General features: G+C 42.7%; 1 long non-coding RNA gene across 1 annotated transcript; it reads right to left on the minus strand.

The window, feature by feature from the left end:
- Positions 1 to 915: 915 nt before the first annotated feature.
- Positions 916 to 2,390, minus strand: LOC134911623 (uncharacterized). Its single transcript, XR_010176717.1, has 7 exons — positions 2,339 to 2,390; positions 1,980 to 2,057; positions 1,832 to 1,899; positions 1,641 to 1,738; positions 1,408 to 1,546; positions 1,245 to 1,300; positions 916 to 1,098 (listed from the first exon to the last, which is right to left on the minus strand). It is a non-coding gene; the product is annotated as an uncharacterized LOC134911623 (long non-coding RNA).
- Positions 2,391 to 14,652: the final 12,262 nt, after the last annotated feature.

The raw sequence follows: 14,652 nt of genomic DNA on the forward strand, positions 1-14,652 counted from the left end.
CCACTATGGTATAAATATCCTGTAATATCCATATGAGTTATCCCCTTGATGAAGTCCTCATGCAAAGGACGAAACGCGTTGGGACAGGAACTTGATACTTATCCCTTGGACTTCCCATTTGCGGACAGATAAGCTGTTTTTTTATTCTAATCCTGTACGTTTGATACCTGCTATTACAGATAGAGAATCTGCCTGAATACTCCTCTTTATCTATGGTTTTTCCATATGCGGACAGATAAGCTGTTTATATTATCTGAGTCTGTACGTGTGCTACCTATATTTATGACCAGACGAGATATATTCTTTTAATTACTTTTATCTACCACCTGTGGTTGTGACAGGACTACTGTTTAATAAATTGTTACTGTTTTTATTACATCAAAATTATTGGAATCAGCAAAGTTCCTAATGCTTGCATCTTTGAAAAACGTTTGAAAACAGTACACACTATGTTGTTTTTTATCTCTCTTTTACATGTTTTACCTCTGAGAATCATCAGGCTGAAAGTTTTATTAAGCTAAGTTATCTTTTATATAAATTTCCACACCAACACTACTAGGCGCTCTTATTCACTTCATTTTCTGATATATATATATATATATATATATATATAAATACACAGAAGTATCTTTATCTTGCGCCAACTCAGAAGCGGCACACTGGGAGAGGTCTTTGTTGGAAAACCTCAAACACATGCAGAGAACATAAATTCCCAAGTGCGCTAATAGTGAAATGTAGTTACACAAATCTTCCAGCGGTTAATTCGTCGGAAAATGTAGACTGGAGGATATTTAGATCTGGGGACCTGTAACAGACACCCCTCACCAAAAAGTCACCCAAACAAGAGGCCAACAGGCCAATTAATAAAAAGTTTTTTTTAATAACATATATTTGAACATATGAATTTTGGTACACAATTCAAGATAAAATTGTATCAATAAAACACAGCCACAACCAACATGTTTGTAGGATGGATTCTAGATACTCCCTCACCTTTTTCAAGGTGCAAGCTCGAAGGGAGTATCTTCACAAACTAGGGTGTGATTTTCTCACTGACAAACCCAACGCGTTTCGTCTGATCGACTTCATCAGGGGTAACTTGTTTGGGGAAAAAGATAATGTTCTATTTGAGAAAAACTGCTATTATGAGATAGGGAAATTATATATACATATATGTATATATATATGTATAGACATATATTTTTGGTATGCAAAACATTTTTTGTATATATATATATACCTACCACATATAGGGAAAAGGATGAATTGCACTTGATAAATTTCTATGGCAGATCGTAACCTAAAATATAAATAACACATTCTAAGATGTGTTTATTTGATGGAACTACTAGGACATTTTTATTATTATTATCCATTTTGATGTTACAAATAGTGACTGAGACATACCTCTAAATAGGGATTAATCAAATTCTCCTTTATTAGAATTTAATGGGTAAAGCTCCTATATTCGTGCTTCTGACTGGAGCTTAAGTGGTTATCCTTTATGTATATAAAATCTATAGAATAGTGTTTTTGTAAACACTGCCTGATGGGAGGAGAAAGGGAATTAGATGGAGGCCATTTTTAATGGTTTCCCACCTCATAATTAATCCTAAAAAATAAAATGAAAAATAACATACCTTAAAACTAATCAAAATTCCTCCAGGGCCGTCTAAAAAAAATTCTTAATCATAGTCCATTGGGACTGTCAGCAACCATATGTTGGCGTTTTTGCAGACTGCCAAAGAAATATACAAATATTGGTATTTATATAGAAATACTTGTCCATGCAATTTATTACATGGTCAAGCCGATTTTATTATAGATATACCTAAAATGTGGTCTTCTACTCTTATGGTGAAAATTATTTCTGGTTTCAATGTTGACTCACGTAAAATTCTGAAAGCATTCAATTTTAGTTTTTAGTGTAAGGTGTGTCAGTCATAGAAGATCACTAGCACATATATGAGTGTACATACCAAAGCTTATATGGCTGGTTTGATAATCACAAGGGTAAAAGAGATGCAACTTCCTCAATAGGTCTCAAGGAATAGATCCTTTCAAAGAAATGGAAACATTGTTGTTGTCAAAATAGAGGGCACAGTAACAACCATAGGGATAGTAACAATTTACAATAAGTTTCACAGAGTAAATTTTCTTACAGGAAAACTATCATTATTTATAAGAAGGCACAGTTCTCACAAATAGCTAAATCCAAACTTTTAACAGCAAGAAAAATCTCAACTCCTCGGTACCAGACCGGCAAAAGAATTACATTCATAATTAATAGTTAAAGCCTTCAAAAAGTGAAACAAATAGAAATGATGTGAGGACTCACCCTGGAGAAGATTTGGCTGTGTGTGGAAATCACAGAATGAAGTGGTAATTGGTGCAGCTGTTATTTAAGCTGCTAGCACAATTACATCACTTCCTTTGATTAGATAACTCTTAATAATTAGATCAGCCTGAAAAGAGCCAAAAAACTTTATTTATAAATCCATATTTCTCTTCTATAGGGATCCTTAGGTGTTAGTAATTGTTTAATGTGGATTAAATATTTAATTTATACCTTGAACAGATCTTTAGCCGCTTTAAAAGTGCTAAATTACTAACACCTGATCGGACAGGCATACTTCCAGCATGCGTTCCAATCTGCGTTCCACCTACTAATTAGTTAAATAGTTCCCCCTGCTCGATCTTTCATTTCATAAATAGGAGTCAGAGAGAGGGCTATCTTATTGGTATAGGCTCTCCCTCGAGCCGCACCTCTCCTCTGACGCATACCGCGTCATGGGGCGTGTCCTCCTATTCCGCCCCACCCCGCCTCACCAATGCTGGACAGGAACGTAATGGGGTATGTCCTCCTACTCTATCGCATATATATATAGAAGAGAAAAACTGCGGCACTCGGGGACTGATGAAAAGATGATGTATTCAGCAATACATAATTTACATCAACGTTTCGGGGATTTTAACCCCTTTTTCAAGATGTACCTAGCAAGGTCCCTAAAGTGTTGAACATTGTATATAATCAAACAGTACACACTATGTTGGTTTTTATTTCTGTTTTACATGTCCTAAAAGTGTCATCAGACTGAAGCTGTTCCCAAGGAAGCTAAGTCAATCCTTCTTAACTTACACTTTGCACTTTTCACATGGTGAACTGGTTATATAGAAATCCTATAAATCCAGAATCCTGATAAACACCAGTAGGCGCTCTATTGCACTTCATTATTTACATATATATATATATATATATATATATAAAAACCAGAAAAATGGAGCACTCACCAGTCTTAGTCCTTAAATATGCACCAAATTTATTTTACTGACAGCATAGTTCAGCTGCACCTTGCAGCATAATAAGGAGAATATATATGATTAACATATATATATATGCATACCTCCCAACATGTACCTCTCCAGGAGGGACAAAATGCTCTGCTTCTGGACTTCCCTCTTAATTTATGATTGCCGGCACCTGTGCTGAAACACCTTTCTTATCCATTCACCTGTTCAACACAGGTGATGGCAATCATAAATTAAGAGGGAAGTCCAGAAGCAGAGTATGGTGTCCCTCCTGGAGAGGGTCATGTTGGGAGGTATGTATATGTATGTATATATGTATGTATGTATGCGTGTGTGTGTGTGTGTGTGTGTGTGTGTGTGTGTGTATATATATATATATATATATAGCTATGTGTGTGGAAGCATGGATGGACCAGGTTCCCATCCATTTGGCCCAGACCAGGTCTTACAGGCTTCTTAGCCCAATAAGCTGCTTCATCAACCAGCACCTGGCTGCTGGGTTTAAAACAGATTTTCTCCCATTAGTCAGGGCTCCTGAAGGCAATTAGTGTCCAGGTGATAGGCCTGCTAGGGACAGTGGGATCCAGAGGGCTGGGCCACTAGTGTCAGGATGCCAGGACCTGAAGGGTTCCTTATTAAGTAAGTGGGACTGAGGCAGGACCTAACCTCCCTGGTTGTTTATACTAAAGTCAGTGATCTTTCTTTTATGTATATCTTTGTTTTTGAGCTACCTGAATAAAAGGTATTTGTTGTTTTTGCACAAGCCTGAAATCGGTCATTGGTGGATTTTTGTAACAGAGCACATTCTAGCAAGTCTCCTGTTATAGTATGTATGTATGTATGTATGGATATATATATATGTATATATATATATATATATATATATACAGTGCTCAAAGTGGGCCGGTATACGCTGGTATGGCATATCACCACTTCAAGCACAGACTGAGACCCCCGCTGCCACAGTATTCAAATTCGGTGCTATTGAACCGGTAGCCAATCTGATTAGCTGCCGGTCCGTGGCAGATTTGATATAGCGGCGGTCGGGCAGACCAGAGCCGCGCCAAAGGCCACTGCCGCCCACTGTCTCCTTCGCACCACTGCTGCCTCCCACATACTGCCGCCCACAGCCTCCTACTTCACACTGCTGCTTCCCACATGCTGCCGTCCACAGCTTCCTGCACCCACAGCCTCCTACTCCACCGACCACAGCCAACTCTGCACTGCTGCTGACCACAACCTTTACGCTGCCAGTCACAGCCTCCTCCACATCGCCGCTGCTGATTAGCTAATTTTTCACTGCTGCCTTTCTCTCTCCCTTCTGTAAATCGTTGCTGTCCCTTTCTCTGTCACTCTCCCTGTCCCTATGTCCCTCTCTCTGTCACTCTCCCTGTCCCTATGTCCCTCTCTCTGTCACTCTCCCTGTTCCTATGTCACTCTCCCTGTCCCTATGTCCCTCTCTCTGTCACTCTCCCTGTCCCTGCTGTCACTCTCCCTGTCCCTATGTTCCTGCTGTCACTCTCCCTGTCCCTATGTCTCTGCTGTCACTCTCCCTGTCCCTATGTCCCTGCTGTCACTCGCCCTGTTCCTATGTCCCTGCTGTCACTCTCCCTGTCCCTATGTCCTGCTGTCACTGTCCCTACTGTCACTCTCCCTGTCCCGATGTCCCTGCTGTCACTCTCCCTGTCCCTGATTTGCGGCTCATACTGTGTGGCATAATGTGAATTTTGGCTCTTTCCATGTGAATTTTGGTTCATACTGTGTGGAAAAATGAGAATTTCATCTCATTCTGTGTGAATTTTGGCTCATTCCATGTGGCATAATGTGGATTTTGGCTCATTCCATGTGGCATAATGTGAATTTTGGCTCATTCTGTGTGAATTTTTGCTCATTCCATGTGGCATAGTGTGAATTTTGGCTCATTCCATTTGCATTTTGGCTCATTCTATGAGGCATAATATGTAATGTGTAAGGAGCACCATTACTAGATAGTATAAGGGGTCCTGCTATTGTGGTGCATAATGTGTATAAGGGGTATATGGTGTGGTACACTACACATAAGGGCATGCCTCTTCTGAGTGGCCACCCCCCCTTTTCCAGAGCGTGGCACACGCTTAATACCAGCCTTCACTTTTCTATACCCCCACTTCAAAATTTCCAATTCGACCACTGTGTGTGTGTATATATATATATATATAGGAACATATGGGAGCGGCACTCTGCGGTTTTTCAACAAGAACAGGACATCACCCCGTTACTAGCAGCAACGTTTCGGTTTTTATTAAAACGTCATCAGGCTTACATAAAATATACAAACACTGCTCTTACCTATATCACCTTCAAACACCATGTGCAAACAGGTCCCAGGCCATTCAGAAACCTGAATGTTTATCTTTTTCTAGTTTTCTGTGATCTATTTTTAGATGATTGTTTATTATTGTTCTGTATCAGCAGTGCCATGTGTTTTGTTTGTAATCCATTATTTATTGGCTTCAAAAGCCCCTCAAAAAAGGTCTTCCGTTCTCGCAGTTACTGCGAGTGCACCGCATTTGTAGTGATCCAAGTGATGAATTAAGACAGATGAATTTCATGATTAGTAAATTTCTCCAACGTGGTTACTCTATGAAACTATTACAGCAAGCTAAACAACGAGCTCTAGCGGAACCGCAATTTAAATCTATTACTAACAGTAGTAATAAGGATGCACAAAAGAGTATGGTGCTTGTTAATAAATACAGTATACCACAGCCAGTAAGGCAATAACTTCTAAGGCCAAGAAGATTTGGCCAGTTGTCCAGACGGATCCGGAACTTAAATCTTTGGCACATAAACGCTTACTTCCCTGCTATCGTAGAGGCCGCAATTTACAAGACATGTTGGTGCACTCGGATATATCAGAATTTACCACTTCCAATCCTACTAACTTCCTGACTAAGAAACCTGGGAATTACAGGTGTTTGGGATGCACTACGTGCATCTATTTAGATGTAGGTAGCTCCTTTTGTCATCCACAGTCTGGCAAGGTAATTCAGATCTCACATTGTCTTACATGTACCACCAGATATGTGGTCTATTACATTAAGTGCCCATGCGGGCTATTTTATGTAGGAAAGACCAAATGTACATTCAGGGAGCACATGGCACAACACAGGAGCTCTATTAAATTGGCCATTGAGGGTAGAAATTCTGAGCAACCGGTGGCCAAGCATTTTGTATCTGCGGGACATAATCTGTCAAGTCTCAGATACAAAATGATTGACCATATTCTGGAGAGCAGGAGACGTGGAGACAGGGATAAATTACTATTGCAATGTGAAAAACGTTGGATCCATTATTTAAACACCATAGCACCCCATGGTTTAAATGAATGTTTGTCTTTTTATAGTTTTCTGTGATCTATTTTTATATGATTGTTTATTATTGTTCTATACCAGCAGTGCCATGTGTTTTGTTTGTAATCATTCAGTCGGACTATTTCGAATATCATCTTTCCATGCATGAAAGTCATGTTTTGCTGGATTAATGTATTTTTGGTTGGTGTAGGGTTAATTGGTTTCTATTGCACTTGTGGTCCTCAGTTAATGATGTCAGCTGAAGTTCAGGTTTTTGAATGGCCTGGGACCTGTTTGCACATGGTGTTTGAAGGTGATATAGATAAGAGCATTGTTTGTATTTTTTATGTAAGCCTGATGACGGTTTAATAAAAACCGAAATGTTGCTGCTAGTAACTGGGTGATGTCCTGTTCTTGTTATAAAACCACAGAGTGCCGCTTCCGTATGTTCCTATTGAAACAAACAGCTTTGTATGGAAAGGCACCAGTACTATCTACAAATTATTACTGGAGTGCCGAGTATATATATATATATATATATATATACATATATATACGTACACACACACACATATATATTATATATACACATGTGTGTGCTTCTTATTTGAAAGATTCTTTAAAATTTACCACCTAATTCTAATTTTCTTTGTATTGATTGAAGGTGTTGTGATTTTAAATTTAGATTTTAGGGCCACACTGTCTTAAGTACCCTGGGCCCCCTGAAGCCTTAATTCAGTTCTGCACTCATCAAGTCTCCTAGTTTCACCCACAGTCTGCTTCATCTGGTCCCAAGGTCCCAAGATGGATCTGGAAGCCATGAGTCCCTGTGACACAGATACAGAAAATCTTTTGCAGATGTAGGCTTATGGGTCCTACACATTGGCCGATCCGCCGCCGAGCTGCCCGACGGCGGATACGGACGACGGGCGACCCGGCGGTGGAGGGGCAGTGACAGGGGGAGTGAAGTTTCTTCACTTCCCCCGTCACCCGGCTGCATTGAAGTGCAGGCAAATAATGATGAGTTCGTCCATATTGGCCTGCATGTACAGCTGACGGGGAACCAGCCATGAACGAGCGTGGGGCCGCGCATCGTTCATCGCTGGAGCCTCCACACTCAAAGATATGAACGGTATTTCGTTCATTTATGAACGAGTTCGTTCATATCTTTGACTGATGTCGGCCAGTGTGTAGGGCCACAATTAAATTGTGGTCGCAGCCGCTGGCTGGCATGGTCAGCATGCTGAGTGTCCTTGCCCTGCAATGGGTGGCCACCAGCACGTGGAAAAAAAGCAGTCCAATCTGAATAACCCCCCATGTTTTAAAGCCCAGGCAAATTGGAATTTATTTAAAGAGGACCCATCAGCATGTAGAGCCAAAACTGTGCTCCACCCAGCTGGGAGGACATATAAACACTGATACGTATCACTGGACAAATCCAAACTTATGCAGAAGCAGACAGGGTCTGTTATAGAGTGCTGACCCTAACACAACACTGATGCCAAGCAGGCACTTATCCCACACCAGTGTTAGCACAGCCATTTCGGAGGGATCCAACTCCAACACCCAAAAAGTCCAGTGAAAGGCCATCGCAAAAGCATCATAAGATAAGGAAACTGCAACTGCTGGCAGAAATTTAGGAATCATATTGATGTTGGAAGGCCATACCCAACCCTAAAAGGCCTTCATGATGATGAAGGGAAAAAACTTATATAACAGCGAGCAAACGAGATACAGCTCCTTAAATGACCAGAAAAGTAAAGCAGCCATAAAAAAGAAAGTATTGCAAAATGCCCATGCTTAGCTGTATGAACTTGATTCCGAGAAAAGTATTAACATTTGTGCTATGCTGTCTCATATGCATGAAATGTACCAGGTGAAAGCTACTGCTAGGCTAAACCTTCCAGCCTGGTTTGATGATCTGCGAGACATAAGATCTCATCACACTCGTCAGCATCATACACAAGCAGCCTAGACCTCGTCCACTGAAACCTAGATAGGGCATAAGCAACAACATTCTCAAAACCTGCTTTGAACACAATATTACAACACAGGCAGCAAAAGTCAAGTGGGCGCAAAGGTGGGAATGAAGAAACATGCTGACGTTGATTGCATTCACTAAGCTTAGATAATCACAATGAAACACTATGCTGTGATTGCGCAGTCAATCTCAAGCGCAGCAACAATACGAAACAATTCCAAGAACATGCAGATCCCAGGTAAACCCCATTCTAAGGCTAAGGCAGCATGTCCTGGGAACCATGCAGGTAACAGCCAAAACCAGAGGAGGCTACACTAACATGCACTTTGGCTGGGACCAGTGCTATGTCAGCCCTCACAGCCGGGTGCCTGGCCTCCAGAGGGTATCGTACTGGACACAGAGTAATAGCAGGGGAGGCCCGGGGGAACTGGGAATGCCAGAGTAGTTTTTTCCTATCAGATAGGAAAAAGCAGACACCCAACTGACTTTTCAAACAATTGAATATCCCCCATAAAGTCTCAGCTGTGGTTATAATTTTCTAAGGTACTGTATTGTCAACTACTCTTCAAATCCATATATGGATTATTAAGTGTCCTTCTATTGATAATGTATTTTCATTATTTATTTATTTTTTGCAGGGGATGTGGCAATGCCTCCATGATAGGCCACACCTCTACAGTAACCGGACCTGTCCCTGCTCCCTGTGGACCGTTATACATATATTAGTAATTAGAGATTAACTTTACAATATCCTGGAGCATAAATGGACCCATACAGTCTTGCTGTAGACACACAAATAACTTCACTAATTCTTATACACTGAGTTTGTTGCCTACACACTACCAACTCTCTTGTTTCATTCTCTATGATGAGAACCTTTTTCTTAAGGTAATACCTGGTGGCAACAGTGGAAGGTAAGAGTTTTCCAGATCTTTTGAAGCCCAAAGGCCGGTGACCCGAGACTTTGTCTGACAACCTAAAATAAAACCCCCAGCAAATACATAGGGGAGTATGCAATTAGCTCAGCTTTTTTTGCCTAGGTAAAAAAACTGAGCTTTTCGCTATTTTTAGGGTGAATGTGGATTCGCCCTATGCAATAGCAGGGCTGGATTTTTCGCTTAGGTGAAAAATGCAGCAGGGACGGAAAACACGTGGACTGGTGAATCCACATGTTTTCGGTCAAAAACACAGGCCATTTTCGCAGATTTTGAGGCATTTTTTCGCCAAAGTCCTAACACGTCAAAAAAAAAAAGGTAAAATTCAGTGGCAAAAATGCTTTCACAATGGACGAAAATGGCCCTAATTGAATACTCAGTGGGGTGAATTCATTAGCTCTGAAATGATCAGAGCTAATTGCATACCCCCCATAGTGTAAAACTCTGAGAGTTACCAGGTATGCTACTAATCTAAGAAGTGTATTGTACTCTTAATTTATCCCAAACATCTAGTAACACGACTGGGAAGTCCAGTCAATGTGCATACTCTAGACTATTTACATTTTTTATTTAAAAACAGATAATAATAAGTGTCAAAAATAATAGGATTTTAATTACCTACCGGTAAATCCTTTTCTCATACTCCATAGAGGATAATGGGGTCCAGATTAGTACCATGGGTATAGACGGGTCCACTAGGAGCCTTGGGCACTTTAAGAAATCAATAGTGTGCACTGGCTCCTCCCTCTATGCCCCTCCTACCATACTCAGTCTAGAAACTGTGCCCGAGGAGACGGACATATCCTGCGGAAGGATGTAACAGTACAGTGGTGAGATTCGAACCAACACACACAAACAAGAGGAAAGCCATACTAACCAAACTGAACAGGAACAGCAACAGCTGAACCAACAACATTGCTTAACTAAGTAACAGGGCAGGAAACACAAAGCACTGGGCGGCCGCCCAGTATCCTCTGACTACGAGAAAAGGATTTACCGGTAGGTAATTAAAATCCTATTTTCTCTTAAGTCCTAGAGGATACCGGGGTCCACATTAGTACCATGGGGATGTACCAAAGCTCCCAAACCGGGTGGGAGAGTGCTGAGGTTCCTGCAGAACTGATTGATCCTCAGAGGAAAAATTATTGAACTTTGTAGAACTTACAAATGTGTTCGATCCTGACCAAGTAGCTGCTCGGCAGTGCTGAAAAGCCGAGACACCCCAGGCAGCCACCCAGGAAGAACCCACTGACCTAGTAGAGTGGACCTGTACTTTAGGAACCGGCAATCCTGCCGATGAATAAGCATGCTGGATAGTAAACCTGATCCAGTGAGCAATAGACTGTTCTGAAGCAGGACACCCAATTTTCTTGGGATCATAGAGAACAAACAGCGAGTCAGATTTTCTGTGACGAGCTGTCCTCTCCACGTAGATCTTCAAAGCTCTCACAACATCCAGGGACTTTGAGGTAGCAGGGGTGTCAGTAAGCCTCGGAACCATAATAGGTTGGTTGATATGAAACGCAGACACCACCTTAGGAAGAAATCTATCCTCATGAAAAATCAAATAGAGGCTTTTGTGAGACAACACCCCTAGTTTGGACATATGCCTTGCAGAAGTCAAGGCCAACAGTGTAACAGCCTTCCACATAAGAAACTTAACGTCAACCTCCTATAAAGGTTCAAACCAGTCCAATTGCAGAAACTGCAACACCACGTTAAGATCCCAAGGTGTCGTGGGAAGCACAAATGGCGGCTTAATGTGCATAACACCCTTCAATTACATCTGAACCTCAGGGAGGGAAGCCAATTGTTTCTGGAAGAAAATGGACAAGCCCGAAATCTGGACTTTCAAGGAGCCCAAACATAGGCCCACACCCACACCTGACTGTAGAAAAAGGAGAAAACGTCCCAGTTGAAATTCGACTGCAGGAAATTTCCTGTTTTCACACCACGAGACATATTTTTTCCAAATACGTTGGTAATGTTTAGACGTTACCCCCTTCCTAGCTTGGATCAGGGTTGGAATAACCTTGTTCGGAATGCCTTTCCAGGCTAAAATCTGACGCTCAACTTCCATGCCGTCAAACTTAGCCACAGTATGTCTAGATAGATGAATGGCCCCTGTTGCAGAAGATCATCTCGCAGAGGCAGAGGCCACGGGTCCTCCAGTAACAACTCCAGTAGATCCATGTACCAGGCCCTTCTCAGCCATTCTGGAGCAATGAGAATTGCTTAAACCTTTTTCTCTTTTTATTCTTTTGAGAATTCTTGGGATCAGTGGAAGAGGTGGGAACTCGTAAACCATCTGGTAGACCCATGGAGTCACCAGAGCATCCACCGCCACTGCTTGTGGGTCCCTCGACCTGGAACAATAGCGCTTTAGCTTCTTGTTGAGACGAGAGGCCATCATGTCTATCTGTAGAATTCCCTACCGACTTGTTAAGTACTCAAACACCTGCGGGTGAAGGCCCCACTCTCCCGGGTGGAGGTCGTGTCTGCTGAGGAAGTCCGCTTCCCAGTTCTCTACTCCCGGAATAAAGATTGACGACATCGCCACTGCATGTCTTTCTGCCCAGAGGAGAATTTCTGTTACCTCTGACATTGAAGCTCTGCTCTTCGTTCCACCCTGTTGGTTTATGTATGTTACTGCCGTTACATTGTCCGACTGATCCTGAATGGCTTGATCTGGAAGAAGATGCAATGCCTGTAGAAGGGCGTTGTATTTGGCCCTTAGTTCCAGAATGTTGACTGCTCCCCAACCTCTGAGGCTTGCGTCCGTGGTTAGCAGAATCCAATTTTGAATCGTGAACCGTCGACCCTCGTCAGGTGAGAACTCTGGAGCCACCACAGTAGATAAATCCTGGCAATTGGCGACAGACGTATCCTCTGGTGCATGTGAAGATGTGATCCGGACCATTTGTCCAACAGATCCAGCTGGAATAGCCTGGCATGAAACCTTCCGTACTGCAGAGACTCGTAAGAGGCTACCGTCTTCTCCAGAAGGCGAATGCACAGATGCACCGATATCCAGGTTGGTTTTAGGACATCCTGCACCATGGACTGGATTACCAAAGCCTTTTCCAATGGAAGGAACACCTTTTGTTCCTCTTTATCCAGGATCATTCCTAGGAATGGAAGCCTCCATCTTGGTTCCAGGTGGGATTTTGGCAGGTTCAGAATCCACCCGTGATCCTGGAAAAGTCGAGTTGAGAGGGCAATGCTGTCCAACAACCTCTCCCTGGAAGGCACTTTTATCAGCAGGTCATCCAGGAATGGTATTATGTTCACTCCCTGTTTGCAGAGGAGATACATCATCTCCGCCATTACCTTGGTGAATACCCTCGGTGCTGTGGCCTGAAACTGATATTGACAGTCCTGCAGTACAAACCCTAGATACACCTGATGAGGTGGCCAAATCGGAATGTGAAGGTATGCATCCTTGATGTCCAGAGACACCAGGAATTCCCCTTCCTCCAGATTTGAGATCACCGCTCTCAGAGACTCCATCTTGAATTTGAACACCCTTAAATCGGGTTCAGAGATTTGAGGTTGAGAATGGGCCTCAGCGAACCGCCCAGTTTCGGTACCACAAACAGGTTGGAGTAATAACCTTTGTTTTGTAGTTGAAGTAGAACTGGGACAATGACCTGAGTCAGCACCAGTTTTTGAATTGCTGCCTGTAAAGTCACACTTGCTTCTGGAGAAGCTGGTAAGCCTGATTTGAAGAATCTGTGAGGTGGGAGTTCCTGAAACTCCAATCTGTATCCCTGGGCAATAAGGTCTGTGACCCAGGGGTCCTGGCAAGACGTTGCCCAAATGTGACTGAAATAACGTAACCGTGCTCCCAACTGCCTGTCTTCCAGGCAGTGCGGTCCACCATCATGCTGAAGGCTTTGAGGAAACAGACCTGGAGGTCTGTTCCTGAGTACCTGCAGCTGCTGGTTTCCTGGTTTTACCTCTATTACCTTTGAAGGTAGAAGAGGAACCCTTGGACTTGCCTTTGAATTTTGCTGTCCGAAAGGAGTTCGGAGCAATGTAGGTTTTCCTAGCTGGGGGTGTAGTGGAAGGAAGGTATGTAGACTTAGCCACCATAGCCTTGGAAATTAGCTTATCCAGTTCATCCCCGAACAGGAGTAAAACAATGTCCCCCCTGGGTAAGGTATCCAAATTGTCAGTTAGGTTACCTGACCATTTTGCAATGGCTCTAGTGATCCATGTGCAAGCAGTAGTGGGTCTATGGGCCACCCCTGCCGACATGTACAGTGATTTGAGAGTGTTCTCAATTTTGTGGTCAGCTGTGTCCTTTAAGGATGCTGCCCCAGGCACCGGTAAGACAATCTTACGTGACAACCTAGATACCGATGCGTCAACATTCGGAGGATTTTCCCATTTCTTTCTATCCTCTACGGGAAAGGGAGAGAATGTAATCAACCTTTTAGGGATCTGAAATTTCTTGTCAGGGTTAGCCCACGTTTCTTCAAACAGGGCATTCAATTCCTTTGATGCAGGAAAAGTAGCTGAGGATTTCTTTCTTACATTAAAAAAGGATTCCTCCCTCACCTCTGCCATCTTGTCAGGAATGTGCAGGACATTTCTGATAGCCTCTATCAGGGCCTGTATACCCTGTGATAAGACAGCATCCCCCTCGCTTGCATCCACCTCACCCTCCTCTGAATCTGGTGTATCGTCATCAGTGTCATCCTGCATGAGCTGGGCAGAAAACGCTTTTGTGGGCAAATGGCGGGGGGTTGAGACACTGGTATGGGAACTGAATCTCTATTTATCAGCTCATCCATAGACTGTCTTAAAATTTGTGTCTCTTTCTCATTATTGGATAATTTAGTTGAAATATTCGATATCATCCCTTTAATGGAAGCTAACCATGGTGGTCCTGCCCCAGTAGCCTGAGAATGAGCAATATGCTGGGTACAGGGTAGTGAGTCTCCAGGGGAAGAAAGGCACTCAGCCGTGCAGGAAACACAGTCCCTGGACATGGTAATGTGAAGGACACACACACACCCACACACAGAAAGGGAAAACACAGTTGGAGACACAGAAATAACCCTAGGGAGACACAGAAATCGGAGCCAGT

The sequence above is a fragment of the Pseudophryne corroboree genome, chromosome 4 (assembly GCF_028390025.1).
Source record: "Pseudophryne corroboree isolate aPseCor3 chromosome 4, aPseCor3.hap2, whole genome shotgun sequence".
NCBI classification, from domain to species: Eukaryota; Metazoa; Chordata; class Amphibia; order Anura; family Myobatrachidae; genus Pseudophryne; species Pseudophryne corroboree.